The sequence below is a fragment of the Equus asinus genome, chromosome 2 (assembly GCF_041296235.1).
Source record: "Equus asinus isolate D_3611 breed Donkey chromosome 2, EquAss-T2T_v2, whole genome shotgun sequence".
Classification (NCBI taxonomy): domain Eukaryota; kingdom Metazoa; phylum Chordata; class Mammalia; order Perissodactyla; family Equidae; genus Equus; species Equus asinus.
Genome location: NC_091791.1, coordinates 69,477,900 through 69,495,065, shown reverse-complemented (window position 1 = coordinate 69,495,065; position 17,166 = coordinate 69,477,900).

The following is a 17,166-nucleotide window of genomic DNA, read 5'->3' as shown; positions in this document are numbered from 1 at the left end:
CTTGAAGCTCCAGGGCAATGTAGCACACCCACAGCAGACGTTCTACTTCAGCCAGATCAGGCCTGCCAAGAAACTGCGTTCAACAGGACTTTGTAAGAGATGTTCCCCATAGGCTGTAAGAACCCTGTGCAGAGCGAGTTGTTTCATAGCTTCCCATAGAGCTGGAAGCAAGATGCTTTGGGGCCTATCTCTGTCTTTGGAAACAATTCAGCAGTTTGTGCCTTGAAGCTCTAGGGCAATGTAGCACACCCAGAGCAGAAGTTCTACTTCAGCCAGATCAGGCCTGCAAAGAAACTGCGTTTCACAGCCCTTTGTAAGGGATGTTCCCGGTAGGCTGTAAGAGCCCAATGCAGCGCGTTGTTTCTTAGCTTCCCAAAGAGCTGGAAGCAAGATGCTTTGGGGACTATCTCTGTCTTTGGAAACAATTCAGCACTTTGTGCCTTGAAGCTCTAGGGCAATGTAGCACACCCACAGCAGAAGTTCTACTTCAGCCAGATCAGGCCTGCAAAGAAACTGCGTTTCACAGCCCTTTGTAAGGGATGTTCCCGGTAGGCTGTAAGAGCCCAATGCAGAGCGAGTTGTTTCTTAGCTTCCCAAAGATCTGGAAGCAAGATGCTTTGGGGACTATCTCTGTCTTTGGAAACAATTCAGCACTTTGTGCCTTGAAGCTCTAGGGCAATGTAGCACACCCACAGCAGAAGTTCTACTTCACCCAGATCAGGCCGGCAAAGAAACTGCGTTTCACAGCCCTTTGTAAGGGATGTTCCCGGTAGGCTGTAAGAGCCCAATGCAGAACGAGTTGTTTCTTAGCTTCCCAAAGAGCTGGAAGCAAGATGCTTTGGGGACTATCTCTGTCTTTGGAAACAATTCAGCAATTTGTGCCTTGAAGCTCTAGGGCAATGTAGCACACCCACAGCAGAAGTTCTACTTCAGCCAGATCAGGTTGCAAAGAAACTGCGTTTCACAGCCCTTTGTAAGGGATGTTCCGGGTAGGCTGTAAGAGCCCAATGCAGAGCGAGTTGTTTCTTAGCTTCCCAAAGAGCTGGAAGCAAGATGCTTTGGGGACTATCTCTGTCTTTGTAAACAATTCAGCACTTTGTGCCTTGAAGCTCTAGGGCAATGTAGCACACCCACAGCAGAAGTTCTACTTCAGCCAGATCAGGCCTGCAAAGAAACTGCGTTTCACAGCCCTTTGTAAGTGATGTTCCCGGTAGGCTGTAAGAGCCCAATGCAGAACGAGTTGTTTCTTAGCTTCCCAAAGAGCTGGAAGCAAGATGCTTTGGGGACTATCTCTGTCTTTGGAAACAATTCAGCACTTTCTGCCTTGAAGCTCTAGGGCAATGTAGCACACCCACAGCAGAAGTTCTACTTCAGCCAGATCAGGCCTTCAAAGAAACTGCGTTTCACAGCCCTTTGTAAGGGATGTTCCCGGTAGGCTGTAAGAGCCCAATGCAGAACGAGTTGTTTCTTAGCTTCCCAAAGAGCTGGAAGCAAGATGCTTTGGGGACTATCTCTGTCTTTGGAAACAATTCAGCACTTTGTGCCTTGAAGCTCCAGGACAATGTAGCACACCCACAGCAGACGTTCTACTTCAGCCAGATCAGGCCTGCCAAGAAACTGCGTTCAACAGGACTTTGTAAGAGATGTTCCCCATAGGCTGTAAGAACACTGTGCAGAGCGAGTTGTTTCATAGCTTCCCATAGAGCTGGAAGCAAGATGCTTTGGGGCCTATCTCTGTCTTTGGAAACAATTCAGCAGTTTGTGCCTTGAAGCTCTAGGGCAATGTAGCACACCCACAGCAGAAGTTCTACTTCAGCCAGATCGGGCCTGCAAAGAAACTGCGTTTCACAGCCCTTTGTAAGGGATGTTCCCGGTAGGCTGTAAGAGCCCAATGCAGCGCGTTGTTTCTTAGCTTCCCAAAGAGCTGGAAGCAAGATGCTTTGGGGACTATCTCTGTCTTTGGAAACAATTCAGCACTTTGTGCCTTGAAGCTCTAGGGCAATGTAGCACACCCACAGCAGGAGTTCTACTTCAGCCAGATCAGGCCTGCAAAGAAACTGCGTTTCACAGCCCTTTGTAAGGGATGTTCCCGGTAGGCTGTAAGAGCCCAATGCAGAACGAGTTGTTTCTTAGCTTCCCAAAGAGCTGGAAGCAAGATGCTTTGGGGACTATCTCTGTCTTTGGAAACAATTCAGCACTTTGTGCCTTGAAGCTCTAGGGCAATGTAGCACACCCACAGCAGAAGTTCTACTTCAGCCAGATCAGGCCTGCAAAGAAACTGCGTTTCACAGCCCTTTGTAAGTGATGTTCCCGGTAGGCTGTAAGAGCCCAATGCAGAACGAGTTGTTTCTTAGCTTCCCAAAGAGCTGGAAGCAAGATGCTTTGGGGACTATCTCTGTCTTTGGAAACAATTCAGCACTTTGTGCCTTGAAGCTCTAGGGCAATGTAGCACACCCACAGCAGAAGTTCTACTTCAGCCAGATCAGGCCTGCAAAGAAACTGGGTTTCACAGCCCTTTGTAAGGGATGTTCCCGGTAGGCTGTAAGAGCCCAATGCAGAGCGAGTTGTTTCTTAGCTTCCCAAAGAGCTGGAAGCAAGATGCTTTGGGGACTATCTCTGTCTTTGGAAACAATTCAGCACTTTGTGCCTTGAAGCTCTAGGGCAATGTAGCACACCCACAGCAGAAGTTCTACTTCAGCCAGATCAGGCCTGCAAAGAAACTGCGTTTCACAGCCCTTTGTAAGGGATGTTCCCGGTAGGCTGTAAGAGCCCAATGCAGAACGATTTGTTTCTTAGCTTCCCAAAGAGCTGGAAGCAAGATGCTTTGGGGACTATCTCTGTCTTTGGAAACAATTCAGCACTTTCTGCCTTGAAGCTCTAGGGCAATGTAGCACACCCACAGCAGAAGTTCTACTTCAGCCAGATCAGGCCTGCAAAGAAACTGCGTTTCACAGCCCTTTGTAAGGGATGTTCCCGGTAGGCTGTAAGAGCCCAATGCAGAGCGAGTTGTTTCTTAGCTTCCCAAAGAGCTGGAAGCAAGATGCTTTGGGGACTATCTCTGTCTTTGGAAACAATTCAGCACTTTGTGCCTTGAAGCTCCAGGGCAATGTAGCACACCCACAGCAGACGTTCTACTTCAGCCAGATCAGGCCTGCCAAGAAACTGCGTTCAACAGGACTTTGTAAGAGATGTTCCCCATAGGCTGTAAGAACACTGTGCAGAGCGAGTTGTTTCATAGCTTCCCATAGAGCTGGAAGCAAGATGCTTTGGGGCCTATCTCTGTCTTTGGAAACAATTCAGCAGTTTGTGCCTTGAAGCTCTAGGGCAATGTAGCACACCCACAGCAGAAGTTCTACTTCAGCCAGATCAGGCCTGCAAAGAAACTGCGTTTCACAGCCCTTTGTAAGGGATGTTCCCGGTAGGCTGTAAGAGCCCAATGCAGCGCGTTGTTTCTTAGCTTCCCAAAGAGCTGGAAGCAAGATGCTTTGGGGACTATCTCTGTCTTTGGAAACAATTCAGCAGTTTGTGCCTTGAAGCTCTAGGGCAATGTAGCACACCCACAGCAGAAGTTCTACTTCAGCCAGATCAGGCCTGCAAAGAAACTGGGTTTCACAGCCCTTTGTAAGGGATGTTCCCGGTAGGCTGTAAGAGCCCAATGCAGAGCGAGTTGTTTCTTAGCTTCCCAAAGAGCTGGAAGCAAGATGCTTTGGGGACTATCTCTGTCTTTGGAAACAATTCAGCACTTTGTGCCTTGAAGCTCTAGGGCAATGTAGCACACCCACAGCAGAAGTTCTACTTCAGCCAGATCAGGCCTGCAAAGAAACTGCGTTTCACAGCCCTTTGTAAGGGATGTTCCCGGTAGGCTGTAAGAGCCCAATGCAGAACGAGTTGTTTCTTAGCTTCCCAAAGAGCTGGAAGCAAGATGCTTTGGGGACTATCTCTGTCTTTGGAAACAATTCAGCAGTTTGTGCCTTGAAGCTCTAGGGCAATGTATTCACCCACAGCAGAAGTTCTACTTCAGCCAGATCAGGCCTGCAAAGAAACTGCGTTTCACAGCCCTTTGTAAGGGATGTTCCCGGTAGGCTGTAAGAGCCCAATGCAGATCGAGTTGTTTCTTAGCTTCCCAAAGAGCTGGAAGCAAGATGCTTTGGGGACTATCTCTGTCTTTGGAAACAATTCAGCACTTTGTGCCTTGAAGCTCTAGGGCAATGTAGCACACCCACAGCAGAAGTTCTACTTCAGCCAGATCAGGCCTGCAAAGAAACTGCGTTTCACAGCCCTTTGTAAGGGATGTTCCCGGTAGGCTGTAAGAGCCCAATGCAGAGCGAGTTGTTTCTTAGCTTCCCAAAGAGCTGGAAGCAAGATGCTTTGGGGACTATCTCTGTCTTTGGAAACAATTCAGCACTTTGTGCCTTGAAGCTCTAGGGCAATGTAGCACACCCACAGCAGAAGTTCTACTTCAGCCAGATCAGGCCTGCAAAGAAACTGCGTTTCACAGCCCTTTGTAAGGGATGTTCCCGGTAGGCTGTAAGAGCCCAATGCAGAGCGAGTTGTTTCTTAGCTTCCCAAAGAGCTGGAAGCAAGATGCTTTGGGGACTATCTCTGTCTTTGGAAACAATTCAGCACTTTGTGCCTTGAAGCTCTAGGGCAATGTAGCACACCCACAGCAGAAGTTCTACTTCAGCCAGATCAGGCCTGCAAAGAAACTGCGTTTCACAGCCCTTTGTAAGGGATGTTCCCGGTAGGCTGTAAGAGCCCAATGCAGAGCGAGTTGTTTCTTAGCTTCCCAAAGAGCTGGAAGCAAGATGCTTTGGGGACTATTTCTGTCTTTGGAAACAATTCAGCACTTTGTGCCTTGAAGCTCTAGGGCAATGTAGCACACCCACAGCAGAAGTTCTACTTCAGCCAGATCAGGCCTGCAAAGAAACTGCGTTTCACAGCCCTTTGTAAGGGATGTTCCCGGTAGGCTGTAAGAGCCCAATGCAGAGCGAGTTGTTTCTTAGCTTCCCAAAGAGCTGGAAGCAAGATGCTTTGGGGACTATCTCTGTCTTTGGAAACAATTCAGCACTTTGTGCCTTGAAGCTCTAGGGCAATGTAGCACACCCACAGCAGAAGTTCTACTTCAGCCAGCTCAGGCCTGCAAAGAAACTGCGTTTCACAGCCCTTTGTAAGGGATGTTCCCGGTAGGCTGTAAGAGCCCAATGCAGAGCGAGTTGTTTCTTAGCTTCCCAAAGAGCTGGAAGCAAGATGCTTTGGGGACTATCTCTGTCTTTGGAAACAATTCAGCACTTTGTGCCTTGAAGCTCTAGAGCAATGTAGCACACCCAGAGCAGAAGTTCTACTTCTGCCAGATGAGGCCTGCAAAGAAACTGCGTTTCACAGCCCTTTGTAAGGGATGTTCCCGGTAGGCTGTAAGAGCCCAATGCAGAACGAGTTGTTTCTTAGCTTCCCAAAGAGCTGGAAGCAAGATGCTTTGGGGACTATCTCTGTCTTTGGAAACAATTCAGCACTTTGTGCCTTGAAGCTCTAGGGAAATGTAGCACACCCACAGCAGAAGTTCTACTTCAGCCAGATCAGGCCTGCAAAGAAACTGCGTTTCACAGCCCTTTGTAAGGGAAGTTCCCGGTAGGCTGTAAGAGCCCAATGCAGCGCGTTGTTTCTTAGCTTCCCAAAGAGCTGGAAGCAAGATGCTTTGGGGACTATCTCTGTCTTTGGAAACAATTCAGCACTTTGTGCCTTGAAGCTCTAGGGCAATGTAGCACACCCACAGCAGGAGTTCTACTTCAGCCAGATCAGGCCTGCAAAGAAACTGCGTTTCACAGCCCTTTGTAAGGGATGTTCCCGGTAGGCTGTAAGAGCCCAATGCAGAACGAGTTGTTTCTTAGCTTCCCAAAGAGCTGGAAGCAAGATGCTTTGGGGACTATCTCTGTCTTTGGAAACAATTCAGCACTTTGTGCCTTGAAGCTCTAGGGCAATGTAGCACACCCACAGCAGAAGTTCTACTTCAGCCAGATCAGGCCTGCAAAGAAACTGCGTTTCACAGCCCTTTGTAAGTGATGTTCCCGGTAGGCTGTAAGAGCCCAATGCAGAACGAGTTGTTTCTTAGCTTCCCAAAGAGCTGGAAGCAAGATGCTTTGGGGACTATCTCTGTCTTTGGAAACAATTCAGCACTTTGTGCCTTGAAGCTCTAGGGCAATGTAGCACACCCACAGCAGAAGTTCTACTTCAGCCTGATCAGGCCTGCAAAAAAACTGCGTTTCACAGCCCTTTGTAAGGGATGTTCCCGGTAGGCTGTAAGAGCCCAATGCAGAACGAGTTGTTTCTTAGCTTCCCAAAGAGCTGGAAGCAAGATGCTTTGGGGACTATCTCTGTCTTTGGAAACAATTCAGCACTTTGTGCCTTGAAGCTCTAGGGCAATGTAGCACACCCACAGCAGAAGTTCTACTTCAGCCAGATCAGGCCTGCAAAGAAACTGGGTTTCACAGCCCTTTGTAAGGGATGTTCCCGGTAGGCTGTAAGAGCCCAATGCAGAGCGAGTTGTTTCTTAGCTTCCCAAAGAGCTGGAAGCAAGATGCTTTGGGGACTATCTCTGTCTTTGGAAACAATTCAGCACTTTGTGCCTTGAAGCTCTAGGGCAATGTAGCACACCCACAGCAGAAGTTCTACTTCAGCCAGATCAGGCCTGCAAAGAAACTGCGTTTCACAGCCCTTTGTAAGGGATGTTCCCGGTAGGCTGTAAGAGCCCAATGCAGAACGAGTTGTTTCTTAGCTTCCCAAAGAGCTGGAAGCAAGATGCTTTGGGGACTATCTCTGTCTTTGGAAACAATTCAGCACTTTCTGCCTTGAAGCTCTAGGGCAATGTAGCACACCCACAGCAGAAGTTCTACTTCAGCCAGATCAGGCCTGCAAAGAAACTGCGTTTCACAGCCCTTTGTAAGGGATGTTCCCGGTAGGCTGTAAGAGCCCAATGCAGAGCGAGTTGTTTCTTAGCTTCCCAAAGAGCTGGAAGCAAGATGCTTTGGGGACTATCTCTGTCTTTGGAAACAATTCAGCAGTTTGTGCCTTGAAGCTCCAGGGCAATGTAGCACACCCACAGCAGACGTTCTACTTCAGCCAGATCAGGCCTGCCAAGAAACTGCGTTCAACAGGACTTTGTAAGAGATGTTCCCCATAGGCTGTAAGAACACTGTGCAGAGCGAGTTGTTTCATAGCTTCCCATAGAGCTGGAAGCAAGATGCTTTGGGGCCTATCTCTGTCTTTGGAAACAATTCAGCAGTTTGTGCCTTGAAGCTCTAGGGCAATGTAGCACACCCACAGCAGAAGTTCTACTTCAGCCAGATCAGGCCTGCAAAGAAACTGCGTTTCACAGCCCTTTGTAAGGGATGTTCCCGGTAGGCTGTAAGAGCCCAATGCAGCGAGTTGTTTCTTAGCTTCCCAAAGAGCTGGAAGCAAGATGCTTTGGGGACTATCTCTGTCTTTGGAAACAATTCAGCACTTTGTGCCTTGAAGCTCTAGGGCAATGTAGCACACCCACAGCAGAAGTTCTACTTCAGCCAGATCAGGCCTGCAAAGAAACTGCGTTTCACAGCCCTTTGTAAGGGATGTTCCCGGTAGGCTGTAAGAGCCCAATGCAGAGCGAGTTGTTTCTTAGCTTCCCAAAGAGCTGGAAGCAAGATGCTTTGGGGACTATCTCTGTCTTTGGAAACAATTCAGCACTTTGTGCCTTGAAGCTCTAGGGCAATGTAGCACACCCACAGCAGAAGTTCTACTTCAGCCAGATCAGGCCTGCAAAGAAACTGCGTTTCACAGCCCTTTGTAAGGGATGTTCCCGGTAGGCTGTAAGAGCCCAATGCAGAGCGAGTTGTTTCTTAGCTTCCCAAAGAGCTGGAAGCAAGATGCTTTGGGGACTATCTCTGTCTTTGGAAACAATTCAGCACTTTGTGCCTTGAAGCTCTAGGGCAATGTAGCACACCCACAGCAGAAGTTCTACTTCAGCCAGATCAGGCCTGCAAAGAAACTGCGTTTCACAGCCCTTTGTAAGGGATGTTCCCGGTAGGCTGTAAGAGCCCAATGCAGATCGAGTTGTTTCTTAGCTTCCCAAAGAGCTGGAAGCAAGATGCTTTGGGGACTATCTCTGTCTTTGGAAACAATTCAGCACTTTGTGCCTTGAAGCTCTAGGGCAATGTAGCACACCCACAGCAGAAGTTCTACTTCAGCCAGATCAGGCCTGCAAAGAAACTGCGTTTCACAGCCCTTTGTAAGGGATGTTCCCGGTAGGCTGTAAGAGCCCAATGCAGAGCGAGTTGTTTCTTAGCTTCCCAAAGAGCTGGAAGCAAGATGCTTTGGGGACTATCTCTGTCTTTGGAAACAATTCAGCACTTTGTGCCTTGAAGCTCTAGGGCAATGTAGCACACCCACAGCAGAAGTTCTACTTCAGCCAGATCAGGCCTGCCAAGAAACTGCGTTCAACAGGACTTTGTAAGAGATGTTCCCCATAGGCTGTAAGAACACTGTGCAGAGCGAGTTGTTTCATAGCTTCCCATAGAGCTGGAAGCAAGATGCTTTGGGGCCTATCTCTGTCTTTGGAAACAATTCAGCAGTTTGTGCCTTGAAGCTCTAGGGCAATGTAGCACACCCACAGCAGAAGTTCTACTTCAGCCAGATCAGGCCTGCAAAGAAACTGCGTTTCACAGCCCTTTGTAAGGGATGTTCCCGGTAGGCTGTAAGAGCCCAATGCAGAGCGAGTTGTTTCTTAGCTTCCCAAAGAGCTGGAAGCAAGATGCTTTGGGGACTATTTCTGTCTTTGGAAACAATTCAGCACTTTGTGCCTTGAAGCTCTAGGGCAATGTAGCACACCCACAGCAGAAGTTCTACTTCAGCCAGATCAGGCCTGCAAAGAAACTGCGTTTCACAGCCCTTTGTAAGGGATGTTCCCGGTAGGCTGTAAGAGCCCAATGCAGAGCGAGTTGTTTCTTAGCTTCCCAAAGAGCTGGAAGCAAGATGCTTTGGGGACTATCTCTGTCTTTGGAAACAATTCAGCACTTTGTGCCTTGAAGCTCTAGGGCAATGTAGCACACCCACAGCAGAAGTTCTACTTCAGCCAGCTCAGGCCTGCAAAGAAACTGCGTTTCACAGCCCTTTGTAAGGGATGTTCCCGGTAGGCTGTAAGAGCCCAATGCAGAGCGAGTTGTTTCTTAGCTTCCCAAAGAGCTGGAAGCAAGATGCTTTGGGGACTATCTCTGTCTTTGGAAACAATTCAGCACTTTGTGCCTTGAAGCTCTAGGGCAATGTAGCACACCCACAGCAGATGTTCTACTTCAGCCAGATCAGGCCTGCAAAGAAACTGCGTTTCACAGCCCTTTGTAAGGGATGTTCCCGGTAGGCTGTAAGAGCCCAATGCAGAGCGAGTTGTTTCTTAGCTTCCCAAAGAGCTGGAAGCAAGATGCTTTGGGGACTATCTCTGTCTTTGGAAACAATTCAGCACTTTGTGCCTTGAAGCTCTAGGGCAATGTAGCACACCCACAGCAGAAGTTCTACTTCAGCCAGATCAGGCCTGCCAAGAAACTGCGTTTCACAGCCCTTTGTAAGGGATGTTCCCGGTAGGCTGTAAGAGCCCAATGCAGAACGAGTTGTTTCTTAGCTTCCCAAAGAGCTGGAAGCAAGATGCTTTGGGGACTATCTCTGTCTTTGGAAACAATTCAGCACTTTGTGCCTTGAAGCTCTAGGGCAATGTAGCACACCCACAGCAGAAGTTCTACTTCAGCCAGATCAGGCCTGCCAAGAAACTGCGTTCAACAGGACTTTGTAAGAGATGTTCCCCATAGGCTGTAAGAACACTGTGCAGAGCGAGTTGTTTCATAGCTTCCCATAGAGCTGGAAGCAAGATGCTTTGGGGCCTATCTCTGTCTTTGGAAACAATTCAGCAGTTTGTGCCTTGAAGCTCTAGAGCAATGTAGCACACCCAGAGCAGAAGTTCTACTTCAGCCAGATCAGGCCTGCAAAGAAACTGCGTTTCACAGCCCTTTGTAAGGGATGTTCCCGGTAGGCTGTAAGAGCCCAATGCAGAGCGAGTTGTTTCTTAGCTTCCCAAAGAGCTGGAAGCAAGATGCTTTGGGGACTATCTCTGTCTTTGGAAACAATTCAGCACTTTGTGCCTTGAAGCTCTAGGGCAATGTAGCACACCCACAGCAGAAGTTCTACTTCAGCCAGATCAGGCCTGCAAAGAAACTGCGTTTCACAGCCTTTTGTAAGGGATGTTCCCGGTAGGCTGTAAGAGCCCAATGCAGAACGAGTTGTTTCTTAGCTTCCCAAAGAGCTGGAAGCAAGATGCTTTGGGGACTATCTCTGTCTTTGGAAACAATTCAGCACTTTGTGCCTTGAAGCTCTAGGGCAATGTAGCACACCCACAGCAGAAGTTCTACTTCAGCCAGATCAGGCCTGCCAAGAAACTGCGTTTCACAGCCCTTTGTAAGGGATGTTCCCGGTAGGCTGTAAGAGCCCAATGCAGAGCGAGTTGTTTCTTAGCTTCCCAAAGAGCTGGAAGCAAGATGCTTTGGGGACTATCTCTGTCTTTGGAAACAATTCAGCACTTTGTGCCTTGAAGCTCTAGGGCAATGTAGCACACCCACAGCAGAAGTTCTACTTCAGCCAGATCAGGCCTGCAAAGAAACTGCGTTTCACAGCCCTTTGTAAGGGATGTTCCCGGTAGGCTGTAAGAGCCCAATGCAGAGCGAGTTGTTTCTTAGCTTCCCAAAGAGCTGGAAGCAAGATGCTTTGGGGACTATCTCTGTCTTTGGAAACAATTCAGCACTTTGTGCCTTGAAGCTCTAGGGCAATGTAGCACACCCACAGCAGAAGTTCTACTTCAGCCAGATCAGGCCTGCAAGGAAACTGCGTTTCACAGCCCTTTGTAAGGGATGTTCCCGGTAGGCTGTAAGAGCCCAATGCAGAACGAGTTGTTTCTTAGCTTCCCAAAGAGCTGGAAGCAAGATGCTTTGGGGACTATCTCTGTCTTTGGAAACAATTCAGCACTTTGTGCCTTGAAGCTCTAGGGCAATGTAGCACACCCACAGCAGAAGTTCTACTTCAGCCAGATCAGGCCTGCCAAGAAACTGCGTTCAACAGGACTTTGTAAGAGATGTTCCCCATAGGCTGTAAGAACACTGTGCAGAGCGAGTTGTTTCATAGCTTCCCATAGAGCTGGAAGCAAGATGCTTTGGGGCCTATCTCTGTCTTTGGAAACAATTCAGCAGTTTGTGCCTTGAAGCTCTAGAGTAATGTAGCACACCCAGAGCAGAAGTTCTACTTCAGCCAGATCAGGCCTGCAAAGAAACTGCGTTTCACAGCCCTTTGTAAGGGATGTTCCCGGTAGGCTGTAAGAGCCCAATGCAGAGCGAGTTGTTTCTTAGCTTCCCAAAGAGCTGGAAGCAAGATGCTTTGGGGACTATCTCTGTCTTTGGAAACAATTCAGCACTTTGTGCCTTGAAGCTCTAGGGCAATGTAGCACACCCACAGCAGAAGTTCTACTTCAGCCAGATCAGGCCTGCCAAGAAACTGCGTTTCACAGCCCTTTGTAAGGGATGTTCCCGGTAGGCTGTAAGAGCCCAATGCAGAGCGAGTTGTTTTTTAGCTTCCCAAAGAGCTGGAAGCAAGATGCTTTGGGGACTATCTCTGTCTTTGGAAACAATTCAGCACTTTGTGCCTTGAAGCTCTAGGGCAATGTAGCACACCCACAGCAGAAGTTCTACTTCAGCCAGATCAGGCCTGCAAAGAAACTGCGTTTCACAGCCCTTTGTAAGGGATGTTCCCGGTAGGCTGTAAGAGCCCAATGCAGAGCGAGTTGTTTCTTAGCTTCCCAAAGAGCTGGAAGCAAGATGCTTTGGGGACTCTCTTTGTCTTTGGAAACAATTCAGCACTTTGTGCCTTGAAGCTCTAGGGCAATGTAGCACACCCACAGCAGAAGTTCTACTTCAGCCAGATCAGGCCTGCCAAGAAACTGCGTTCAACAGGACTTTGTAAGAGATGTTCCCCATAGGCTGTAAGAACACTGTGCAGAGCGAGTTGTTTCATAGCTTCCCATAGAGCTGGAAGCAAGATGCTTTGGGGCCTATCTCTGTCTTTGGAAACAATTCAGCAGTTTGTGCCTTGAAGCTCTAGGGCAATGTAGCACACCCAGAGCAGAAGTTCTACTTCAGCCAGATCAGGCCTGCAAAGAAACTGCGTTTCACAGCCCTTTGTAAGGGATGTTCCCGGTAGGCTGTAAGAGCCCAATGCAGCGCGTTGTTTCTTAGCTTCCCAAAGAGCTGGAAGCAAGATGCTTTGGGGACTATCTCTGTCTTTGGAAACAATTCAGCACTTTGTGCCTTGAAGCTCTAGGGCAATGTAGCACACCCACAGCAGAAGTTCTACTTCAGCCAGATCAGGCCTGCAAAGAAACTGGGTTTCACAGCCCTTTGTAAGGGATGTTCCCGGTAGGCTGTAAGAGCCCAATGCAGAGCGAGTTGTTTCTTAGCTTCCCAAAGAGCTGGAAGCAAGATGCTTTGGGGACTATCTCTGTCTTTGGAAACAATTCAGCACTTTGTGCCTTGAAGCTCTAGGGCAATGTAGCACACCCACAGCAGAAGTTCTACTTCAGCCAGATCAGGCCTGCAAAGAAACTGCGTTTCACAGCCCTTTGTAAGGGATGTTCCCGGTAGGCTGTAAGAGCCCAATGCAGAACGAGTTGTTTCTTAGCTTCCCAAAGAGCTGGAAGCAAGATGCTTTGGGGACTATCTCTGTCTTTGGAAACAATTCAGCAGTTTGTGCCTTGAAGCTCTAGGGCAATGTAGCCACCCACAGCAGAAGTTCTACTTCAGCCAGATCAGGCCTGCAAAGAAACTGCGTTTCACAGCCCTTTGTAAGGGATGTTCCCGGTAGGCTGTAAGAGCCCAATGCAGATCGAGTTGTTTCTTAGCTTCCCAAAGAGCTGGAAGCAAGATGCTTTGGGGACTATCTCTGTCTTTGGAAACAATTCAGCACTTTGTGCCTTGAAGCTCTAGGGCAATGTAGCACACCCACAGCAGAAGTTCTACTTCAGCCAGATCAGGCCTGCAAAGAAACTGCGTTTCACAGCCCTTTGTAAGGGATGTTCCCGGTAGGCTGTAAGAGCCCAATGCAGAGCGAGTTGTTTCTTAGCTTCCCAAAGAGCTGGAAGCAAGATGCTTTGGGGACTATTTCTGTCTTTGGAAACAATTCAGCACTTTGTGCCTTGAAGCTCTAGGGCAATGTAGCACACCCACAGCAGAAGTTCTACTTCAGCCAGATCAGGCCTGCAAAGAAACTGCGTTTCACAGCCCTTTGTAAGGGATGTTCCCGGTAGGCTGTAAGAGCCCAATGCAGAGCGAGTTGTTTCTTAGCTTCCCAAAGAGCTGGAAGCAAGATGCTTTGGGGACTATCTCTGTCTTTGGAAACAATTCAGCACTTTGTGCCTTGAAGCTCTAGGGCAATGTAGCACACCCACAGCAGAAGTTCTACTTCAGCCAGATCAGGCCTGCAAAGAAACTGCGTTTCACAGCCCTTTGTAAGGGATGTTCCCGGTAGGCTGTAAGAGCCCAATGCAGAGCGAGTTGTTTCTTAGCTTCCCAAAGAGCTGGAAGCAAGATGCTTTGGGGACTATTTCTGTCTTTGGAAACAATTCAGCACTTTGTGCCTTGAAGCTCTAGGGCAATGTAGCACACCCACAGCAGAAGTTCTACTTCAGCCAGATCAGGCCTGCAAAGAAACTGCGTTTCACAGCCCTTTGTAAGGGATGTTCCCGGTAGGCTGTAAGAGCCCAATGCAGAGCGAGTTGTTTCTTAGCTTCCCAAAGAGCTGGAAGCAAGATGCTTTGGGGACTATCTCTGTCTTTGGAAACAATTCAGCACTTTGTGCCTTGAAGCTCTAGGGCAATGTAGCACACCCACAGCAGAAGTTCTACTTCAGCCAGCTCAGGCCTGCAAAGAAACTGCGTTTCACAGCCCTTTGTAAGGGATGTTCCCGGTAGGCTGTAAGAGCCCAATGCAGAGCGAGTTGTTTCTTAGCTTCCCAAAGAGCTGGAAGCAAGATGCTTTGGGGACTATCTCTGTCTTTGGAAACAATTCAGCACTTTGTGCCTTGAAGCTCTAGGGCAATGTAGCACACCCACAGCAGATGTTCTACTTCAGCCAGATCAGGCCTGCAAAGAAACTGCGTTTCACAGCCCTTTGTAAGGGATGTTCCCGGTAGGCTGTAAGAGCCCAATGCAGAGCGAGTTGTTTCTTAGCTTCCCAAAGAGCTGGAAGCAAGATGCTTTGGGGACTATCTCTGTCTTTGGAAACAATTCAGCACTTTGTGCCTTGAAGCTCTAGGGCAATGTAGCACACCCACAGCAGAAGTTCTACTTCAGCCAGATCAGGCCTGCCAAGAAACTGCGTTTCACAGCCCTTTGTAAGGGATGTTCCCGGTAGGCTGTAAGAGCCCAATGCAGAACGAGTTGTTTCTTAGCTTCCCAAAGAGCTGGAAGCAAGATGCTTTGGGGACTATCTCTGTCTTTGGAAACAATTCAGCACTTTGTGCCTTGAAGCTCTAGGGCAATGTAGCACACCCACAGCAGAAGTTCTACTTCAGCCAGATCAGGCCTGCCAAGAAACTGCGTTCAACAGGACTTTGTAAGAGATGTTCCCCATAGGCTGTAAGAACACTGTGCAGAGCGAGTTGTTTCATAGCTTCCCATAGAGCTGGAAGCAAGATGCTTTGGGGCCTATCTCTGTCTTTGGAAACAATTCAGCAGTTTGTGCCTTGAAGCTCTAGAGCAATGTAGCACACCCAGAGCAGAAGTTCTACTTCAGCCAGATCAGGCCTGCAAAGAAACTGCGTTTCACAGCCCTTTGTAAGGGATGTTCCCGGTAGGCTGTAAGAGCCCAATGCAGAACGAGTTGTTTCTTAGCTTCCCAAAGAGCTGGAAGCAAGATGCTTTGGGGACTATCTCTGTCTTTGGAAACAATTCAGCACTTTGTGCCTTGAAGCTCTAGGGCAATGTAGCACACCCACAGCAGAAGTTCTACTTCAGCCAGATCAGGCCTGCCAAGAAACTGCGTTTCACAGCCCTTTGTAAGGGATGTTCCCGGTAGGCTGTAAGAGCCCAATGCAGAGCGAGTTGTTTCTTAGCTTCCCAAAGAGCTGGAAGCAAGATGCTTTGGGGACTATCTCTGTCTTTGGAAACAATTCAGCACTTTGTGCCTTGAAGCTCTAGGGCAATGTAGCACACCCACAGCAGAAGTTCTACTTCAGCCAGATCAGGCCTGCAAAGAAACTGCGTTTCACAGCCCTTTGTAAGGGATGTTCCCGGTAGGCTGTAAGAGCCCAATGCAGAGCGAGTTGTTTCTTAGCTTCCCAAAGAGCTGGAAGCAAGATGCTTTGGGGACTATCTCTGTCTTTGGAAACAATTCAGCACTTTGTGCCTTGAAGCTCTAGGGCAATGTAGCACACCCACAGCAGAAGTTCTACTTCAGCCAGATCAGGCCTGCAAAGAAACTGCGTTTCACAGCCCTTTGTAAGGGATGTTCCCGGTAGGCTGTAAGAGCCCAATGCAGAACGAGTTGTTTCTTAGCTTCCCAAAGAGCTGGAAGCAAGATGCTTTGGGGACTATCTCTGTCTTTGGAAACAATTCAGCACTTTGTGCCTTGAAGCTCTAGGGCAATGTAGCACACCCACAGCAGAAGTTCTACTTCAGCCAGATCAGGCCTGCCAAGAAACTGCGTTCAACAGGACTTTGTAAGAGATGTTCCCCATAGGCTGTAAGAACACTGTGCAGAGCGAGTTGTTTCATAGCTTCCCATAGAGCTGGAAGCAAGATGCTTTGGGGCCTATCTCTGTCTTTGGAAACAATTCAGCAGTTTGTGCCTTGAAGCTCTAGAGTAATGTAGCACACCCAGAGCAGAAGTTCTACTTCAGCCAGATCAGGCCTGCAAAGAAACTGCGTTTCACAGCCCTTTGTAAGGGATGTTCCCGGTAGGCTGTAAGAGCCCAATGCAGAGCGAGTTGTTTCTTAGCTTCCCAAAGAGCTGGAAGCAAGATGCTTTGGGGACTATCTCTGTCTTTGGAAACAATTCAGCACTTTGTGCCTTGAAGCTCTAGGGCAATGTAGCACACCCACAGCAGAAGTTCTACTTCAGCCAGATCAGGCCTGCAAAGAAACTGCGTTTCACAGCCCTTTGTAAGGGATGTTCCCGGTAGGCTGTAAGAGCCCAATGCAGAGCGAGTTGTTTCTTAGCTTCCCAAAGAGCTGGAAGCAAGATGCTTTGGGGACTATCTCTGTCTTTGGAAACAATTCAGCACTTTGTGCCTTGAAGCTCTAGGGCAATGTAGCACACCCACAGCAGAAGTTCTACTTCAGCCAGATCAGGCCTGCAAAGAAACTGCGTTTCACAGCCCTTTGTAAGGGATGTTCCCGGTAGGCTGTAAGAGCCCAATGCAGAGCGAGTTGTTTCTTAGCTTCCCAAAGAGCTGGAAGCAAGATGCTTTGGGGACTCTCTTTGTCTTTGGAAACAATTCAGCACTTTGTGCCTTGAAGCTCTAGGGCAATGTAGCACACCCACAGCAGAAGTTCTACTTCAGCCAGATCAGGCCTGCAAAGAAACTGCGTTTCACAGCCCTTTGTAAGGGATGTTCCAGGTAGGCTGTAAGAGCCCAATGCAGAGCGAGTTGTTTATTAGGTTCCCAAAGAGCTGGAAGCAAGATGCTTTGGGGACTATCTCTGTCTTTGGAAACAATTCAGCACTTTGTGCCTTGAAGCTCTAGGGCAATGTAGCACACCCACAGCAGAAGTTCTACTTCAGCCAGATCAGGCCTGCAAAGAAACTGCGTTTCACAGCCCTTTGTAAGGGATGTTCCCGGTAGGCTGTAAGAGCCCAATGCAGAGCGAGTTGTTTCTTAGCTTCCCAAAGAGCTGGAAGCAAGATGCTTTGGGGACTATCTCTGTCTTTGGAAACAATTCAGCACTTTGTGCCTTGAAGCTCTAGGGCAATGTAGCACACCCACAGCAGAAGTTCTACTTCAGCCAGATCAGGCCTGCAAAGAAACTGCGTTTCACAGCCCTTTGTAAGGGATGTTCCCGGTAGGCTGTAAGAGCCCAATGCAGAGCGAGTTGTTTCTTAGCTTCCCAAAGAGCTG